Source organism: Myotis davidii, unplaced genomic scaffold (genome assembly GCF_000327345.1).
Source record: "Myotis davidii unplaced genomic scaffold, ASM32734v1 scaffold249, whole genome shotgun sequence".
In the NCBI taxonomy this organism is placed as follows: domain Eukaryota; kingdom Metazoa; phylum Chordata; class Mammalia; order Chiroptera; family Vespertilionidae; genus Myotis; species Myotis davidii.
In genome coordinates this window covers 1,799,212-1,819,525 of record NW_006300367.1, presented here as the reverse complement: position 1 = coordinate 1,819,525, position 20,314 = coordinate 1,799,212, and the positions used below count along the sequence as shown (strand labels likewise).

General features: G+C 40.8%; 1 pseudogene; it reads left to right on the top strand.

Annotated features, from left to right (window-relative positions):
- The first annotated feature begins 7,544 nt into the window (after nucleotides 1-7,544).
- LOC102769961 overlaps nucleotides 7,545-20,314 on the top strand; it is a 121,484-nt pseudogene continuing 108,714 nt past the window's right edge.

The following is a 20,314-nucleotide window of genomic DNA, read 5'->3' as shown; positions in this document are numbered from 1 at the left end:
ATAGGCTTAATAGACATCTTCAGAACACTTCAACCCAAACCCAGGGAATATATGTTCTTCTCAAGTGCTCATGGGACATCTTCAAAAATTGACCACATATTGGGTCACAAGCAAAGTATCCCCAAATTCAAGAAGATTGAAATCATACCAAGCATCTTCGCAGACCACGATGGCATAATATTAGAAATAAACTACAATAAAAACAACCCAAAATACTCAAACACCTGGAAGCTGAATAGCATGCTATTAAATATTGATTGGGTTACCAATGAGATCAAAGAAGAAATTAAAAACATCCTGGAAACTAATGACAATGAAAACACAACAATCCAAAACCTATGGGACACAATGAAAGCAGTCCTGAGAGGGAAATTATCTTCTTTAAGTAATTGTAAGCTTTCTATTGATTCTGCAACAAATGACCATCAACAGTGGCTTAATACAACACATGTTTATTATTTTACAGTTCTGACATTCAGAGATCTGCAGTGGGTCTCACCAGGCTATAAGTAAGGTTTCAATAGGGTTGGCTCCTTCTGTTGGTTCCAGGGGAATGTCTATTCCTTTGCCTTGTTCAGCTTTTGGGGGCACCTGAACTCTTTGCTGTGGCCTCCTCCTTCAGCCTCAGCGTCAAAGACAGCATCCTCAGACACACTCTGGCTCTAGCTCCCATGGCTGCCTCTCTCACTTACATGGAGGGACCCTTGTCGTTACATTGGGCACAGCCAGATAATTCATGTTCATCTCAAGATCTCACTTCATCACATCTGCAACGTCCCTTTTGCCACTAACACTAACATATTCATAGATGCTGAAGACTAGAACATGGACAGACTGAACAGACTCCCCACAGTAGCTGACCTGAATTGAGTTGTTACCATGTTCCACATACCGTATGTAGATTCCAACAGCTCAGTTAATATGATTAGACCCCTTTTAAAAAATGAAGAAGTGAAGATGCAGCAGATTTCATATGCAGAATCACAAGCTAGTAGTGGCAATGTCTGATTCTATGGAACCGTCATCTTATTATTTTACACTCAAAGAATGTCATTGCAGTGAGAATTACGGTGCTTGCACAAGTGCACTTGATTTATAATTAGCTTTTCCATTTCAATTTACATTAGGCCTCCAGAACCCCTTATTATGGCTAAAGCTGCATCACCGCACCAGGGAGCTGCTCCTTAGCTACGTCCCCTGGGTTGGCGTCTTTATACTGTACTCGAAAGACACTCAAAGTTCCATACAACATAATATGACTGTGAGCTGAAAACAAATGTGTTATCCATGAATATATTTATGGCTCTTTATATACAATAACTTTTTGTTATTAAACTTCCATGTCTTTTTAACCTTTTCATTACAAAATATTAAATGTATATACAACAAAATTGATTTACTTTTTATTTATTGTGTAGTTCCATGTTTTATCATATTTCAAGTGAGATGTAGAAACCTTCTCCTCACAGACATTTTGTAGCACCTCTCTTTAGGTTGTAGTTGTCATTTACACTATCTATCTATATATAAAAGCCTAAGAGACCATTTGGCCAGTTGCTATGATGCACACTGATCACCAGGGGGCAAATGCTCAATGCACAGGATCAGGATCCCTCCTGTCTGGATCCGGCTTGTGAGGAATTAGGCTGAAACTGCTCTCTGACATTCCCTGAGGGGTCCCTGATTGCGAGAGAGTGCAGGCCAGGCCAAGGGACCCCACCAGTGCATGAATCCATGCACCAGGCCTCTAGTGTTTATATATATTAAGATCTTCATCAGGCAATGGTAGGATTTTTGTTTTCAACTGCCATACATCTTTTTGATAACTTAAGGGCAGAGCTCTAGTTTATTATATGTAACCAGTTATTTAATACTAGGGACCCAGTGCATGAATTCATGCACCTTGAAAGGAACTCTGGGCTGCAAAGCTGTAGTGGGCACAGGTACAGGTTTCGGCCCATCCTCTGCACCCTCACCCAGCCCCTACCGCTGCAGCCCCCAGTCCCCTGTCTGCTCTCAGCCCTGCTCCCGCTGCTGCCACTCCCACGCACTAACTACGCGAGTACCCCCTCTCCCCCCCCCCGCCCCACGGTGCTGAGCGATTGGGACCCGTGCCAGGTGCCATCAGCAGATCCGAGCTGTGGCTCCAGTGCCGGCTGCGAGTGGGGCTGACACCTGCAGCAGGAGCAAGTGCCAGGCAGGACCACAGAGTGAGGGATCAAAGAATTTTCAGTAACCACCAGAAGCTCGCCCCGATGACAGCAACTGGCTCTCCACCTTGATCTGGCATCCTCACTCACTTGCTCCACCATCCCCACGAAACGATGCCTGCCATGTTCTGCACTCTGCTGCCTGCTACAGATGCCCACCACTTTCTTCACATGCCCCCTGGTGGTCAGCGCACATCATAGCGAACGGTTGTTTGGCTGTTCCTCAGTTTAGTCTATTTGCATATAAGCATTTTATTATATAAGATTTCTGTCTCTCTTCTTTCATTCTGGAAGTGCAAAATGCCATGTGGTATAACTTCTATTTAAATAACTTCCCTGAGCATTTTCTTTTTTAAATCTGCTAACAAATTTTATCAGTTTTTCTTCTTCTAAGAATTTATTTATTATATTTTTGTTCCTTCAGGGTACTTTTGATAGATATAGATTGCCAACTTTTTTCATCCATTATTTCTTTACTTTTTCTTATTTTTTCCTGTGCCATGTTTCCTCCCATTCCTTTGGGACTCTGATAACAGAAATTTTAGATCTTTGGTTTTATCTCACAGTTCCTTGAGCCTCTGTTATTGTTTTCTTCTGTCATTATTTTCTTCTTTCCTTTATCTTTTTTCAGATTAAGTAATTGTTATTGATGTACCTTTGAATTTATTAATTCTTTTCTTTGTTTTCTCCATATTTACTTAGCCAATACAACAACTATTTTGAAAATTTTGTTATGTTTTCATTTGTAAATTTTCAATTTGGTTCTTTTTTTAATATCTTCCATCTTTTCTTCTGAGCCTCTCTGTCTTTTTATTTGTTTCAAAAATATTCAACCTTACTTTTGGATCATATTAATAAAAGCTACTTTAAAATGTTTATTTGATAATTTCAACATCTCTGTCATCTCAGGGTTAACATCAATTGGCATTTTTTGCCTTGCAAGGTGTTAAGATTTCCTGAGGGCTGTGGTTCCAAGGTCAAGCTGGTTTTCATAGCCTTTGCGCTTTGATTTAGATCTTTTCCGTGTGCACCACTCAGTGTCCAGTCTAAAACTTGGGTGGTGGTCAGTTCTTAATGTGCTTGGTTTGCTGTGTAGGTTGAGCATGCAGAGAATTGGATTGAGCTCAGAACTTCATACACAACTTTACGGGATCATTTTCTTTAGATCTTTCCCCTTTACGACCTCCCTGAAACTTTCCTGCACCAGGGTTATCCCTGTTCTAAACCCTCCAACAACAAGACCAGGGTTTCATCTTCTTGTGTTGTCATGAACGTTTTGTGACTATGTGTGTTGTCTGTCTCTGGGGACAAGAGAGATGCAGTTAGGAGAAGAAGGAAAAAAATCAATGGGGATTCACGTGACCTTCCTTGGAATTTTAGTAGTCTTCTCAGTTGCCACTGCTTTTATGCTAATGTGAGATTGCTGGGGGCCAGGTTAGGGGAGAACACCAACAATAATAACAACCACAACAAAGCTGGTGGGCATTATCCTATTATATCTGCCCCACAAATGTTCTCTTCCCCACTACTTGTGCCAGAAATAGAGAGATTATTTTTAAGTTCTTTCTGTCCACATTTGGTGCATACTTCTAAGTAGTGTGCTGTGTTTGGATCTGGTCTAGGGGGGAAAAAAGAAAAAAAAAAGAAAGGACAAGGGATCTTACTGTCAGTTTAGTTGTAGTACAAATATCTAATTTTGTCTCACAATCCTTCTGCTATCATTGGCTTCTCAGTGTCCCCAGCTTCTCGGTGTATCTGTCAGGCTTTTAGTTGCAGCTACCAGAAGACACAATAGCATCTCACTGGAAACTTCTTAATTTACTGTTAACTATTTTTAAATTGCAACAGAAATGAGGCTCAGTATAGCTTAACAGTGCTGCAATGAAATAACAAAAATGTTTATGCTGTTGTATGGATTATTTTTGTTTTTGTTTTTTCCTCTACCCTTTATGAACTTTCAGAATAATCAAAATGAAAAGCCACAATTTGGTCTGATGATTTAGGCAAGCTTGTCGTTTCTGCAGCCCAAAAATGAAGATTTACAACAGCAGTATCCAACTATCGCAGGTTATTAATACTAACTCCTAACAGCCAAACCCACTGAAGACTTAATTTTTCCATTAAGCCACAGGGGGCAGCAAGAAATAGCAAAAGACCACTGGGTTCGCAGGCTAGAAGACATCAATTTGGTTACTTAATAAACTGCAAAACCTTGAATAAGTTATCTAACTTATATGGGTCTGTATAACTAAATCCACAAAATAGGCTATATGATTTACTCTTCATTCACTGAGACAAGACAAATGAAGGTATCCAGTAAAAAAAAAATAATGACATATAACACAAAATACATTACTTTTAGAAAGCAACCATATTAAGCACATAAAATAGAAAATTAAATATAACAACTTAAAATAATACTTTATATATGTTTAGAAATAGTAATAGATATTTTGACAGGTTATAAAAACTATAAGTAATGTATCTACATGCTCAAAATGATTAAAATAGTAACTCTTAATATATGCACAATGCTTACCATATTTTAAATATAGTTCCTGGTCCTTTACAAGTTGCCTCATTCAATCAACACCTTCTGAAACGGGCAGTATTATTTTCCATATTTGACAGATGATCACTTTGAGGCAAACAAGTTTACATTACGTGGCTGGAAAGTGGCAGGCTGAGATTCTAACCATGCAGTTTGGGTCCAGAGCCCGTTTTATTTACTGCTATGCTATGCCACCTCCCTCAGTAATTTAGAACTTGCATGATTATTATATTATTCCTGTTATTTCTAACCATCATCTTCCTTTGCTATTCACTCTTCCATGTTTTTATAACCAAGCTTGGACACTGAAATCATGCATTCCAAGACTCACCTCTTTCTCTTTTTTTAATATATTTTATTGATTTTTTACAGAGAAGAATGGAGAGGGATAGAAAGTTAGAAACATCGACCAGCTGCCTCCTGCACACTCCCTACTGGGGATGTGCCCGCAACCAAGGAACATGCATGCCCTTGACCAGAATCGAACCTGGGGCCCTTTTCTGCAGGCCGACGTTTTATCCACTGAGCCAAACCGGTTAGGCCTCACCTCTTTCTTAATGTTCTTTAGCTATCAAGTGTCCTTATGTAAGGACAACATTCTGCCACCCTTTAGAGAATCTGTAAGAACAAGTGATTTGTCAGAAATCACATCTTTGAGAAGCACACAGACTTTTGTTTTTGTAAAGTGTGGCTGACAAATTTTCTGGGGAATCACATGCGGAAGCCAAATCATCTAATGATGATATATTTGTGAAGCCACTGGACTATTGGAAGAGAGATGAAGCTTTAATTGATAATGTTGTAAAACTTAAGGTAAGAAATAAAAGTTCACTAAACATAAACAAAAATATTCATAGCAATACTAATGAAAATGGCCAAGAGAGAAAGAACAGCTCCTATGTCTGTTCACAGTGAGCTGGATCAGTACAGCTGGATTGTATATTTATGAGCTTATTACAATGAAAATGAACTACAATCACACTTTGCAGCACACAAATTTCATGAAAATAATGTTTAATAAAAAGATGTACCATATGATTTTTTTTTAGTTAAAAAACAGGCAAAATCAATGGTTTAAGCCTGGGGGAGTAGTTATTACTCTGGAGGAAATGCAGTCCCTGGGAAGCAGGGCGGGGGGCCTTCTGAGGTGCGGTGGGCACTCTTGACCTGGGTGTGATGACATGAAGACGAGTTGGTGTGCACATCGCCCCTGTGACTTTGACCTGTGCATGTCGCTGTGTGTGTGTTCTACTTACTACAGGTGACACTTACCAAGTGGAGGGGAGGCATAAAGGCCTCAGAGGAACTGCTTTCACCTCTCTGGGCTTCACTTTTCATATCTGTAAAATAAAGGCACAGATAATTTCTATGCCCCACTCTATTTGTGATGTGCTTTGATTCCTGTGTGTTGTGTTAGATCTTAAACCTTGGCACGTGCATGAGGAGCGAGTGGCTGAGCTCAGCAGGCCGATTCCTGGCTCCTCCCCGCTGCCCAGTCCACAGCCCTCCTTTTCCTTCAGTTCCATGGACAATCTGTCAGATATCCTGTTGAATTTCTCTTCAAAATACCTCCAGATCGCACCCCTTTGCACTGGGTCCGTCTCTGCCCTCTTGTCTGGGACCCTATCAGTTTCACCGGGACTCTTACAAAGCTTCTTGACTGACACCAGCTTTTCTGTCCTTGTTGCTTTTTGACACAGTTAGATAGTGTCTCTTTTCTGTCAAAATGCTGAAAGCATCCCTTTGCCACTCAGAGCAAAACCAAATGCCTTACAGGGACCTCCACGGTGCTCTAATATCTGGGGTCCTGAAATACCTCTGAACTCCTCTGTCATTCCTCTGCCTCTGGCTCATGCCACCTGAGCCACACTCACCTCCCTGCTGGCTCCAGGGTGGGTGGGCGAAGCTTGCTAATGCATCAGGATCTTTGCATGTGTTTTCTTCTACCCAGAATGCCCTTCCCTCGGGATTCACACAACTAGCCCTTTCTCAACACTCAGGTCTTTGCTCAAACATTCCTTTCTCAACCTCACCTCCCAAATCACTCTGTATGTCTGCAAACCACTCACTCCTGGAAGACCCAGCTACAGTCTTCTGATAGTCTTGCCACTTCTCTCTCCCCACCCCCGCTAGCATTTTCATCTTTCTAATATGCTACATAGTTTACAGATTTAGTTTGTATATTACCTCTCTTTTCAGTCAACAACTGCTCCTTTCACCTCAGAAAGATTGATCTTTGGGGAAAATCTTGCTAAAATGAAAATAAGCCACCCTAAAATTATGAGAATTTGACTGCATGATTTATTTTTCTACAACTAGGAAAAGGTTGTAGAAGAATTGCAATGCATGTTCAGAAGACTGAATTTTAACCAGATATAACCCAATAAAAACAACCTGGAGTTCTTAAACAACTTTTCACTTGAACATTTATTAAAGTACTAGAGGCCCAAAGCACGAAATTCATGCAAGGGGCTTGGACCTCGCAGCCCAACTGCCTTGCGGTCCTGCCCCTGGTCATTTCAGGAGGTCATCTGGAAGGTTGTTCTGCTGTCTGGTCTAATTAGCATATTAGCTCTTAATTATATAGGATTGAGAGCTTTCAGTGTTTCTTAGAATAACACACTTTTAAATCAAATGAACACAACAATCCATGGGAAAAAAACATCTTCAATGAGTGAACTATTTGAAATACAAATGCAAAAAGGAGAGACAAAGAGAGACAGAGACAGAGGAGAGAGATCACATGTTAAGAGCATAAAAGCATTGTGAACCAGGAGGGAAAGATGATCACACTCTACTTACCAAGCCCTACATTATTGTCTTCTGACAACTCGAACTGCATACCACCCCACTTGAATCTTGAAGATCCAGTAAGTGTTGCCTGCATAATAGCTGTGTACTGTGCAGCAGCAGACTTCGAGGTGAAAAGTATACATCCTCTCAAAGGGAGTTTAAAAGCATGTCGCATGTGATTCAGTTCTGTAAAACCAAAACAAATATGTAAATAAAAAATGCAAGAGCTATACTCTGAATTATGTATGTATTCTTTATTAATGAAGTTCTTTTTTCATTGCTTGTTATCAACATTTACAAATTCTTCTATTAGAAGTATATCTTAGTCATACATTAAGAAAACAAAACATTTAAAATAAGACAGAGTGTAAAAGATGTTTAGTTAAATGAATTAAAGGTTGATACTGTGCCATTAACTGGTGCAAGGAAAATCTGGAGATGTGTATGGACCTCATCACACCTCACCCTTGAATATTCATTTCAGATACAGGCTCTTCTTTCGATGTCTCTCATCTTAGGGACTTAAAAATGATCTTATGGTAACCAAAAGTCATATCTATGCATAATACTGAACATATTGAATGTACTGATACAAGAAAGATGAAACAGAGATAAAGATATTTTTAGCCAAAAAAGAAAATGCATAGGGAGCCTTATTTTTTTTAAAGGACAGACTGACAGACTTCCCTTGGTTCTCTGTGGCCAAAATCCATGGGTGAAGTTTTAAGGAGACATCAGTATAGAACAAGTATATAAGTATATTCTTTCTAATAATTTGAACTATTTAATTATATTGTAGTCTGGCTCCAAACTTACTTCTTGGCCCTCGATTCTTCAGGCTGAGAGAAGGTGGCCACACCTGTCAGATGCCATAGGAACAGTCACTTCTGCCTCAAGAGAAGGGTCACACAGCTTCTAATGTCATTGCCAAATCTGAAAAGTAAAGATTAGAGAATGAAGGTGTCTACTGGGTGTGTTGGTTCTGGAGGATCTTGGGAGGGGCTGTGGTGCAGACCATGATTAGCCACTTTTGTGTCCATCTGGAGGGAGCTACAAAGAAATCTGTGTTTGGTTGCCACTTGACTGGATTTTAAGACACTTGAGAGAACCAATACTACTAAGCTAGGCTGGCTGCCACCAGTGCTTGGTTTGGAACCTTTAGCTGGGAACCACAATGTGATCTGAGGTCAGCTGCCTCATGTGCTGGGCTTGGGCAGCTGAGTTGAAGCTACATTCCAGGTCAACACTGGCTGCAGATTTTGCCATGCTGGGACCACCTGGTAAGAGTTACAGTGCAAGTTGAGACTAGTGGTGGTTAGGTCTCGGCTGCTTACAGGGGTTCATGACACTGCTTGTTTGGGGTTTGTGGACCTTTAAGAGAATTTTAGGAAAGTCTGCAGTGCAAGCTGATATAAGCCAGGCTCAGACAATCACCAGGGCCCTGTGAACAGTGTTAGACAGGTTAATGGAGAACTCAGATTTGACATCTGCCTTCACTTGCCACCTGGGTGGAGGGAGGCTCTCAAACAAACACTAGCACCTGCCAGCACTTCTATCCCAGAGAGCCTCCCTGACTTCTACCCCTTCTGCTCTCACCTGAAGCCAGTCAATTCAGGTTTCTCCATATGTCCCTGGCACTCTGAGTCTTAAACCCCAGCCTGGAGGCCAGAGCAAGTGAGTCTGGGAGAGCGAGTCCATGCACAGCCTCTCAAGAGAAACACCTAGGACTACAGCAACCCTTCCTCTCACTTGTATACAAGCCCCCACTTGGGCTCAGAGCCAAATGTTATGGGGGTTCTTCTGTTTGACACTGGTGTTCCAGGCAGGGGATCTGCGAGTGGGGCTAAAACCTCTTGTTCCTCAGGCAGCTACCTCTACAACTGATTTTCAATTGTCCCCCATGGATGTCGGACCTGCTCATTTTGCATCTCCATCCCTTCTACCAATCTTCACAGGGCTTCTCCTTTATAACTTTAGTTATGGTTTCTGTTCAGATGGTCTTCAGGTTCTTTTCACTGATGGCTGTTCTATAATTTATTTGTAATTTTGATGTGGTTGTGGGAGGAAATCCTTAATAAAGGTAAATTTGTTAGAAAAGAGGGAAAAAAAGAGAAATTAACAAAAATATAGTTGATTGAAATGTATTTAATATTTTCCTTCTATTTTTCCAGTGTCTAAAGGTAGAATGTTAGGTTATTCACTTGAAATATTTCTTCCTTTTACCATAGAAAGTTGCAGCTATAAACTGTTCTCTAAGCACTAATTTATATTCATCTTATAAGTTTTAAGATATTTATCTTCAATTGCATAATCTCAAACTGATATTTTCATTTTGGTTTCTTCTTTGAACCATTGGTTATATAGAATTGCTTCCTTTTCTTCTCAATTTTCACGTATTTGTGAGTTTCCCAAATTTCTTGGTTCAAATAGTACAGTCTCTTACTGTTCTTCCTGAATTTCTGTAGACTTGCTTGACTAGATATATTCTTCCTTTGCTGTGTATCCTAGGGGCCATATGCAGATATCTGCAATGGTGGCTTTTTCATTCTTTTCTCCAGTTTCTCTAGAAAGGAGGTGAGTGGAGCTGCTCAAGCTGTCATTCTGCAAGTGCATTGCTACAGCTGCTTTTTGTGCCAAACTTTGCTCTCGGTATGTAATTACATTAAGTAAGCCACTCCTAGCTGCATAGAAATAGAGATTGAGAAGAGCAGTCTGATTCTAGAGGCCACCTTTTGAGGTGAGGAACCTGAGGGAAGGGGCTGGTGTGTAGCTTCTCCATAGACACAGCATTCATCTGCAGCAGGTCTGGAATTCCTGTCTCCAGAATTCCCCCAACTCTATCCATTAACCAGTGATTTCAAGTGTCAGCTGATTGACCAAATCTGGCCGCACCCATTTGTCCCCATGTTGTTCAATGCCATAACTACAGAATTGGGTCCTTGTGACCAATTTTATGGTCCGCGGGACTAAAAACATTTACTATCTTGCTCTTTACATAAATAATTTGCCTCGCTCTTCATTAATGCAATCCCTGAATCTCATTTTTGTGGGTCTGTCCCCTGGTCCTATTCCTATTACCAATTTTTCTATCAAGTAAAGTTTAGGCAGGAGACAAATTATATTGGCTATCTTAACAGAGAGAAAAGAGTGAATATAAAGAACTATTAATAAACATAAACAATTAAACTATAAAGAGAGATGGGGGAATTCTGGAGGCAGGAATTTCAGGCCTGCTGCAGATGAATGCTGTGTCTATGGAGAAGCTATACACCAGCCCCTTCCCTCAGGTCCCTCACATCAAAAGGTGGCCTCTAGGATCAGACTAAAATATCACTGAGGTAGTTGCCAACCTTAGGGCTGGCTGAGCGATATGGGTGAAGCTGAGATTATTTAAATGTAGAAGCCAGAGTTCAGCCAGCCCTGCCTTCAGCTGGGCCTGGAGTCTCTGAATGGAACCCTGGAATTGTCACCTCTGAGGAGGGGGTTCTCTGAGGGGACACAGAGAAATTAGTCTTGCATGTTGGAAAAACTGAAAATTAAATGCAATCATTGTTCCTGGTATGAGTTACAGCCAACAAAGTGGAGAAGCGAGGTGATGTGGGCTTGCAGAAACAGGAAGTGGAGAGGACTGGCTGGTTGTCCCTGCTCCAGCCTCGTCAGCCCTCCACATTCCCTGCTGACAGAGCCAAACGCAGCAGCCTGCAAAGTGGAAATGCGGTTTTTAGTCTCAACTTCAGCACCACTCAGCAAAGTATAAAAATGCAGGTTTGAAGCTGACAGACAAGAGCTTAACAACTGGCACAATGCTTTTTTATTGACTAAAGTGGAGGGTAAGCTTGAGGAGAGGTACCAATGAAGGAAAAAAGAGCAACATGAAGGAAAGCGTGTTCTGTGCAGAAGGAATTATGTATTTCAAAGCCATCATCATTGAAATGAAATTAAGGCTCATATGGGATAAAAGGTGAGCACTGGGAGAATGCTGCCCACAGTAACTCCTGCCCACAGGTTCCGTCGTCCCTGTGATCCCCACGGTTACTGCTGCAGCAGCTCCTGTCTTCCGCATCCTGGCCTGTCGCCTGGTATTCATGGAATCAACCCTGGGCAGTCACACTTTCAAAATCAATGAGGCAGTCACACTTTCAAAATCATCCCATTCTCTTTCTGTGTTCCTGTCAGGACGGCTTATAGATTCCATGCTTGGCCCAGTCACTGCACACAGGAAACAGTTATTCATAATATGGTGACATCATAACAAGAACAATATTGATGTTCACTCATCGTGTTTCAAGAAATCCTTGAATGATGACAATTTTGACAGTTAAGGGAAAAAACAAGAATCATTGCTTGACTTTTTTCTGTCTTGAGATTCCTAAATGAGATGGTTGACTTAGTTTGTTAAATGTGTATTAAAGAGGCCAGTTCCCTTAATACAGTGAACGATCTTGCTACTCTGCTTTTTGTCTCAGAAAAGAGCGACCACAACTCTCCGGCCAGCCAGGCAGGGAGCCCCGTTTGAAGTATGTTATGTGGATGCTGTGAGGCATGCCCCGCAGTTATGGAGAGGCTCCTTTGACAATGAAGTGAGCCCACCATGAAAGGTAAGTGTGCTGTTTAAGAGCCACATGCGTGACCTTACAGGGTGCTTGATTCTACAGTGTGGTGCCATCATGGGTGTCTGCCCCTGCCTCTAGCTTGTTCCTTTTAGGATTTCTGTGAATATTGGCAACTCATTTCTGGAAAAAAAAACTTGAACAAACCTTTAATTAAGAGAATCATATTTAATAAAGTGTCTAGAAAACATTATATGAAGCCAAATTTATTTGAGGACAACAACTTCCCTGTTTTTATAACTAGCACGCGTCCATGGGTGGAGAAGAAAGGCTTGGGTGTGGGTACCGCCACCAGTTCTCATGGATCCCACCATCGACCACATGATCTGGCAGAAAGTGCCTGTCTGCTGCCCACAGCCTGTCCCTCGCCTCCTTCCAGACAAGCCGGCAAGATCGCTGACATGCCTGAGTGCACTCCAATGTAAACGTGCTTATCCACGTGAAAGGCCTGTTCACTCGTTCAGAAGATCTATGTATCTCAGAGGGAAGGAGGAAGAGATTAACTAAAGAACTTGCATGCCTACAAGCATTACCCATGGACACAGACAATAGTATGGTAGGCCTCGGGATGCAGGTGTGGGGTGGAGGTGGTCAATGGGGAAATAGGGGGATATGGGTAATACTTTCAACAAAAAGGATACATTTTTTTAAAAGATGCATTTATCTATCCATTCATTTATCTGCCATCTATCTAATTGCTTCCAAACATACGCTAGACTTTATTCCAGATCTTGGTATTAGAGCATAAACATGCTCACTATATCCATTCTCTCAGGGAGCTTCATTCAAACCAGGCTCTGACTGGGGAGAAGTTAGCTTGGAATCACCTGCTTCTAGTCATTTATTCCAGCCCAGAAGGTGAACACTCTGGGAGACAGTAAGGACATTCCCCTATAGTGGGGCAGGCCTGCACCCCTGCCCAAATAATGTGAAGGCCGAGAGAAAGGTACGCCTCAGCTGCCCAGAGCATTCCACAGCAGCACTGGGTTCTTCTGGCAGCCAAGTCGCCTGTGAAATATACAGCACTCAACTACCCAAGTATGCGTAAACACGACAGGGCAAACCTTGAGGACTGCAGTTGGGTTTGAAGACAATATTGTAGTTACTATGATAGTCAAAGTCCTTCAGAGAAACAGAATCAATGGGATAAAATATATATATAGCATAAATATACATATATAATAACTATATAAATATACATATATAATAACTATACAATAATAATGCATAAATATACATGTATATTTATGCATTATTATTATTATATAGTTATGAGAAGGAATTGAGTCATGATTATGGAGGCTGGCTGATAAGTTTCCAGAGCTGCAGGGTGGGTCAGCAAGCTGGGGTCCTGGGGAGCTGATAGCTCAGTTCCAGTCTGAAGGTGCAGCCTGAGCAGACCCAGGAAGAGTCAGGAAGAATTCTCTCAGGAGGGGGGCACCCTTTTTCTTTATTCCACTTGACTAGATGCAGACCACCCACATTCTACTAATTTAAATGTTAATTTCATCTAAAAGCAACCTCACATTCCAAATATTGTTTAAATAGATACCTGGGCACACCATAGTCTAGTCAAGTTAACACATAAAATTAACCATCACAGTAACTTAGATCTTATCTCTATACTAGAGGCCCAGTACACGGACCTGTACACCCGTGGGGTCCCTCAGCCTGGCCTGCAGGGATTGGGCCAAAACTGGCTCAGTGACATCCCCCAAGGGGTCCCAGATTGTGAGAGGGCAAAGGCCAGGCCCAGGGACCCCACCAGTGCACAACTGGGGCTGGGGAGGGACTGTGGGAGGGCTCCAGGGTGTGTCCAGCCCATTTCGCCCAGTCCCAATCGGCCTGATCTGTCAAATGGTCGAATGTGAAAGGGGATGGGGTGAAGGACTATGGGAGGTTGGCCTGCCACAGAAGGTTGGCTGTGGGAACGCACTAACCACCAGGGGGCAGCTCTTACATTGAGCATCTGCCTCCTGGTGGTCAGTTAGCAACTGGTTGTTCAGTCATTCAGTCACTTAGGCTTTTATATATATAGATAGAATTTTTAAAAATCACTTGACACAGTAGGTACTTATAGGGTACTTATTAAAAGCTCAATTTAATTATATAATGAATTATAGCCTGTTGCTACCTTACAGTGCCTGTAACTTCAGAATAACTGCAACACCAGTAATTTTCTTAATATATGAGGGATACTAATGATTCACATTATTTTTTAAATTAAACTATTTTGAGATAATTATAGATTCACATACAGTTATAATAAATAATGCAGGAAATAATTTCTTTATAATGGCTGAATTGTGACTCTCACTATTTAAATGTTTAAATCCTAAAACCTAGTATCTCAGAATGTTTCTGAATTTAGAGACAGGACCTTTAACCAGTTAATTAAGGTAAAATAAAGTAATTACAGTTGGTCCTCATCCAGTCTGACTGAGGTCGTACATGAAGAGGACACTAGAACGCAGACTCGGAGCAAAGAACAGGTGAAAACAAAGGAAAAAGCAGACCATCTGCAAGTAAAGAAGAGAGGTTGCAGGTTAACCCAAACCTGAAGACACCCTGAACTTGGACTTCTAGCCTACAGAAGTCAGGAAATAGCCCCAGCTGGTGTAGCTCAATGGATAGAGAATTGGCCTGCGGACTGAAGGGTTCCGGGTTTGATTCTGGTCAAGGGCACATGCCCAGATTGCGGTCTCAATCCCCAGTAGTGGGTGTGCAGGAGGCAGCTGATCAATGATTCTCATCATTGATGTTTCTCTATCTATCTCTATCTCTATCATCTCTACCTCTATCTCTATCTCTATATCTATATCTTTCCCTCTCCTATCCTCTCTGAAATAAATAAAATATATTTATTTAAAAGTATGAGGAAATACATTTCACTCTATGGTATTTTGTTATTGCAGTTCTAGCAAACTAATACACCCAGTTTCCACCAGTGGTAACATCTTTCAAAACTATAGTAAAATATCAAACAGAGATATTGACATTGACATAGTCAAGACACAGAGCAGGTCCTCCATCACAACGACTTCCCCTGTTGCTTTTTTGGCACCACATTGTCCTCCCACATTCTCCTCTGGTCCCTGAATGCTAGCAACCACGAATCTGTTCTTTATTTAGGTTATTCTGTCATTCCAAGAATGTCATAAAAATGAATCATACACTATATATTCTTTTGAGATTATATAGATTTTTATTTTCACAATAATTATATGAAAATTTATTCAAGTAGTTAGGTGCATCAGTAGTTTGTTACTGATTAGTATTCCATGGAATGGTTGATTCCAGGATATTGAACTAATCACCCATTGAAGAATATCAGTATTGTTTTCAGTTTTTGACAATTATGAGTAAATCTGCTATGCATAATTGTGTACATGTTTTTATGGAACATAACTTTTCTTTTTTTTAATATATTTTATTGATTTTTTTTACAGAGAGGGAGGGATAGAAATAGAGAGCTAGAAACATCGATGAGAGAGAAACATCCATCAGCTGCCTCCTGCACACTCCCCACTGGGTATGTGCCTGCAACCAAGGTACATGCCCTTGACTGGAATCAGACCTGGGACCCTTGAGTCTGCAGGCCAACGCTTTATCCACTGAGCCAAACCAGATAGGGCTGGAACATAAGTTTTCATTTCTTAGAGATAAAGGCTCAAGTGTGCAATTGGTTGGTCATATTGTAGTTATATGTTTAGTTTTACAAGAAACTAGCAAACTATTTACCATTGTATAAGCCTACCAATAATGTATTGATTGATGAGTTTTTCTTCATCCTCACCAGCATTTGATGTTGCCACTATTATTTTTAATTTTCTTCACAGTGATGCGTATACTGAAATTCATTGCTATTTGAATTTACATGTTTTTATTATAGTGATGTTGCATATTTTTAATGTGCTTATTTACATTTGTATATCTTCTTTGGTAAAATGTCCATTCATCTTTTCTGCCAATTTTCTAAGTGAATTGTTTCTTTCCATATTGTTTAGTTTAAAAATATTGTATAGTGTTGTTTTTATTTTTAGATTTTAATTTTTAAATTTCAGTTAATGTAAAATATTACATTCTTTTCAGGTGTACATCCTCATGATTAGCATTTATATAAATTATGAAGTTATCACACTGTTAAATCTAGTACCCATCTGATACCATGTACAGTTATTATAATATTATCGACTATATTCCCTATGTTGTACTTCACATCCCTAGGACTTTTCTGTCACTACCAACTTGTACTTCTATATCCCTTCACCATTTTTACCCATCCCCCTAAACTCTCTTCCATCTGGTAACTATCAAAATGTTCTCTATATCTATGAGTCTATTTCTGTTCTGTTTGTTTATTTATTTATTTTTAGATTCCACATATAAGGAAATCATATGGATTTGTCTTTCTCTGACTATTTTTATTTAATTTTTAATTTATTTTAGAAAAAGAAAGAGGAAGGGAGAGAGACGGAGAGAGAAATGTCAACTTGCCATTTCTCTCATCCACATAGTCAGTGGTTCACTCTTGTATGTGCCCGGACTAGAGATCAAACCCACAACCATGGCATATTGGGATAATATTTCAACCATTTGAGCTATCTGGCTAGGGTTCTGTCTGACTTATTTTACTTAGCTTAATACCTTCTAGGTACATCCATGTTCTTCCAGATGGCAAGATTTTATTCCTATTTATGGCCAAATCATATTCCATTGTATATACAGGATGTCCCCAAAAATGTATACACACTTTGAATAATTATTAATTTCAATGGGTTAAATGTGAAAAGAAAGAAACATCAATTGAACTATCAGCAGTTAAGTGTGTATACATTTTTTGGAACACTCTATATATACCGCTTCTTCTTTATCCATTCATCTATTGATGGGCACTTAGGTTGCTTCCATATCTTGGCTATTGTAAATAATGTTGCAATTTAGAGTTTTGGATTTCTTCGAATAAATACCCAGAAGTGGAGTTAATGGGTCGCACTTTGTCACTTGCTATAACATTTGTTTTAAAATCTATTTGTTTTAAAGTATAAATACTGCTATCCCGGATTTTTGTTTTGTTTTCATTTTCATGAAATATCTTCGTTCATCCCTTTACTTTCAGTCTTTGTATCTTTTGATCTGAAGTGAGTCTCTTATAGACAGTGTCTGTAAGGGTCTTATTTTGGTATCTCTTTAGTCACTGTATGTCTTTTGATTGGAGCATTTAATCCATTTGCATTTAAAGTATTTTTTGATAGATATGTATTTATTGCTATTTTATTATTCATTCTTGACCTTTTTCTTTCTGCTTCTTAAAAAAAAAGGCCCTTTAACATTTCCTGTAATGCTGGTTTGGTGGTAATGAACTCCGTCAGCATTTTTTTTTTCTGGCTGGGAAGTTCTGTATCTGTCCTTTGGTTCCAAATGATAGCTTTTCTGGGTAAAGTAGACCTTGTTTTTTAATCCCATTTAATATTTTGTGCCAATTCCTTCAGGCTTGCAAATTTTCTGTTGAGAAATCAGTTGACAGTCAGTCCTATGGGAGCTCCCTTGTAGGCAAATAATTGCTTTGTTCTTATTGCATTTAAGATACTCTCTTTGTTTTTAACCTTTACTATTTTTATTAGGAGGTGCCTTGGTGTGGGCCTCTTAGGATTCATATTGTTTGGAACTCTCTATACTACTTGGACTTGAGTGTTTATTTTCTTCACAGGTTAGGGAAGTTTTCTGTCATTTGTTTTTTAAAGATTTTCAATGTTTTGCTCTCTCTTCTCACTCAGGTACCCCCATGAAACAAATTTTAGGGTTCTTGAAGATGTCCCAGAGACTCCTTTCATTATCCTCATTTATTATGCTTTTTTTATTTTTGCTATTCTAATTGGGTATTCTCTGCTTTCTTATATTCCAAATCACTGATTTGATTTTCTGCTTCATTTACTCTAATGCTGATTCCCTGTGATTTATTCTTCATTTCAGTTAGTGTATTTTTCAATTCTGACTGGTTCTTGTTATGGTTTTCATGTATTTTTTATGCTGTTGAAGTTCTCACTAAGTTTATTGAGCATCCTTATAACCATTGTTTTGAACTCTGTGTATGGTCGTTTGCTTGCCTCAATTTTATTAGTTATTTTTCTGAATATTTCTCCTGTTCTTTCATTTGGGACCTATTTCTTTGTTCCCTCATTTTGGCTGCTTCCCTGTGTTTGTTTCTGTTTATCAGATAGGACTGCTATGCCCCTCTGTGTTGGTAGAGTGGCCTTATCTAGTGGGTTTTCTGAATTGCGCAGTTGGTAAGCCTACCTGGTCACCTGAACTGAGTGTTCCAAGTACATCCCTTCTGTGGGCTGTGTGCGCTTCTATTGTGGTTGAGCAATGATTGCTGTTGGGATGTCACTGGGAGGGACTGACCCCAGGCCAGTTGGTAGTGAGGACTGATTGCAACTAAAGCAGAGAAGCTGATGTGCAGGGACCAACCTCATGGAGCAGGCCCTGCTTTACTGGGGCTTTGGTTTCCACCATGTTTGTCCCTTGAGTATATCACTTGTGGAGGTGGTTGGGTTGTAATGCAGTGTGGTCTGAAGCTGTTCATAGGGTACACTGTCTCTGGGGCCTCTGGGGAGGTGCAAGGTAAGCACCTGCCTATAGCCTGCCCAGGACCACTGGTATGAGCTACAAAGTAAACTGTAGGTGCTGCTAATTTTGCTTGTCTTAGAGGACCCTGGGAGATGCCGAGCTGGGAACTGATTCTGGCTGCCACTAATGCCAGGCCTGGGGTCACTTATCAAGAGGTATGGGATGTGCAGAAGCCGGATTTTGTTTGTTATAGAGATTTTAGGAAAGTCTGAAGCATCAGCCAGGAAAGACTCTTTGTATGGAAAAGCCACTGGAAATAGCTTGGATAGACCTGAATATTGGGTGGGGCAGTGTCTCAAAGAATCACCAAGACAGTGCTAAGCAGGCATATGGAGTCTAAGATATGATGCCTGCCTGCTGGCTCTGTAAGGGGATGGCTCAGCTAGGGAACAATGACATCTTTCAGCTAGCTCTTCTGTCTGAGAGAAAGCTGTCCTTCCAGCCCTCATTCACTTCAGTTTCTCTCCATATGTCCCTGACACCTTTTGAGCTCTTGGCCCAGCACTGGAGCTCAGAGCCAGTGAATCCAAGTAAGACCATGAGCAGGCCATGTAAGAGGAATGCCCTGGTCTCCAGCTGCCCTCAGTCTCATTCAGCTAAAATCCCTGTTGGTTTTTACATCCAGAAGGTATGGGGTCTTGTTTTCCTGGAACTAAAACCCTGGATTGGGGAGCCTGGTGTGGGACTGGAACTCTTCGCTCCTCTGGAAGGATCTCTGCAGCCTAGATATCCATTCTGATTATTCTTTTTTTATTTTAGAGAGACACACAGAGAGAGAAACATTGATGTGAGAGAAAAACTTGGATTAGCCACCTCTGCATGTGCCTCCATTGCCAATCAAACCCACAACCCAGGTATGTACCCTAGGAATTGAACCCACCACCTGGTGTATGGGATGACACTCTAACCAAGTGAGCCACTCCAATCAAGGCATCTTTCCTGATTTTTAACCATGTGTGATTGTGGGACCAGCCCATTCAGTTTCTCTGCCCATCCATTCCATCTTTATGTGATTTCTAATTTATATTATTAGTTACAGGACTTCTGTTCAGCTAAATTTCAGGCATTGTGAATGATGGTTGTTCTTTAATTTAGCTGTGGTTGTGGTAGATTTGAGTACTATGCACTTTTGCTGACATCTTGCCTAGAAGTGTTTTGAAAATTATTTACATACTAGAGGCCCGGTGCACAAAATTTGTGCACTTGGGGTGTTCCTCAGCCCAACCTGTGCCCTCTCGCAGTCTGGGACCCCTTGGGGGATGACCACCTGCTGGCTTAGGCCCGTTCCCCAGGGAATTGGGCTTAAGCAGGCAGTCAGACATCCTTCTGGCAGCCTGGGAGCCCTCGGGGGATGTCCACTTGCCAGCAGAGAGCAGGCCTAAGCTGCAATCAGACATCCTTAATGCTGCTGAGGAGGCAGGAGAGGCTCTCACCACCACCACTGTACTGGCAGCTATCAGCCTGGCTTGTGGCTGAGCAGAGCTCCCCCTGTGGGAGCTCATTGACCACCAGGGGGCAGC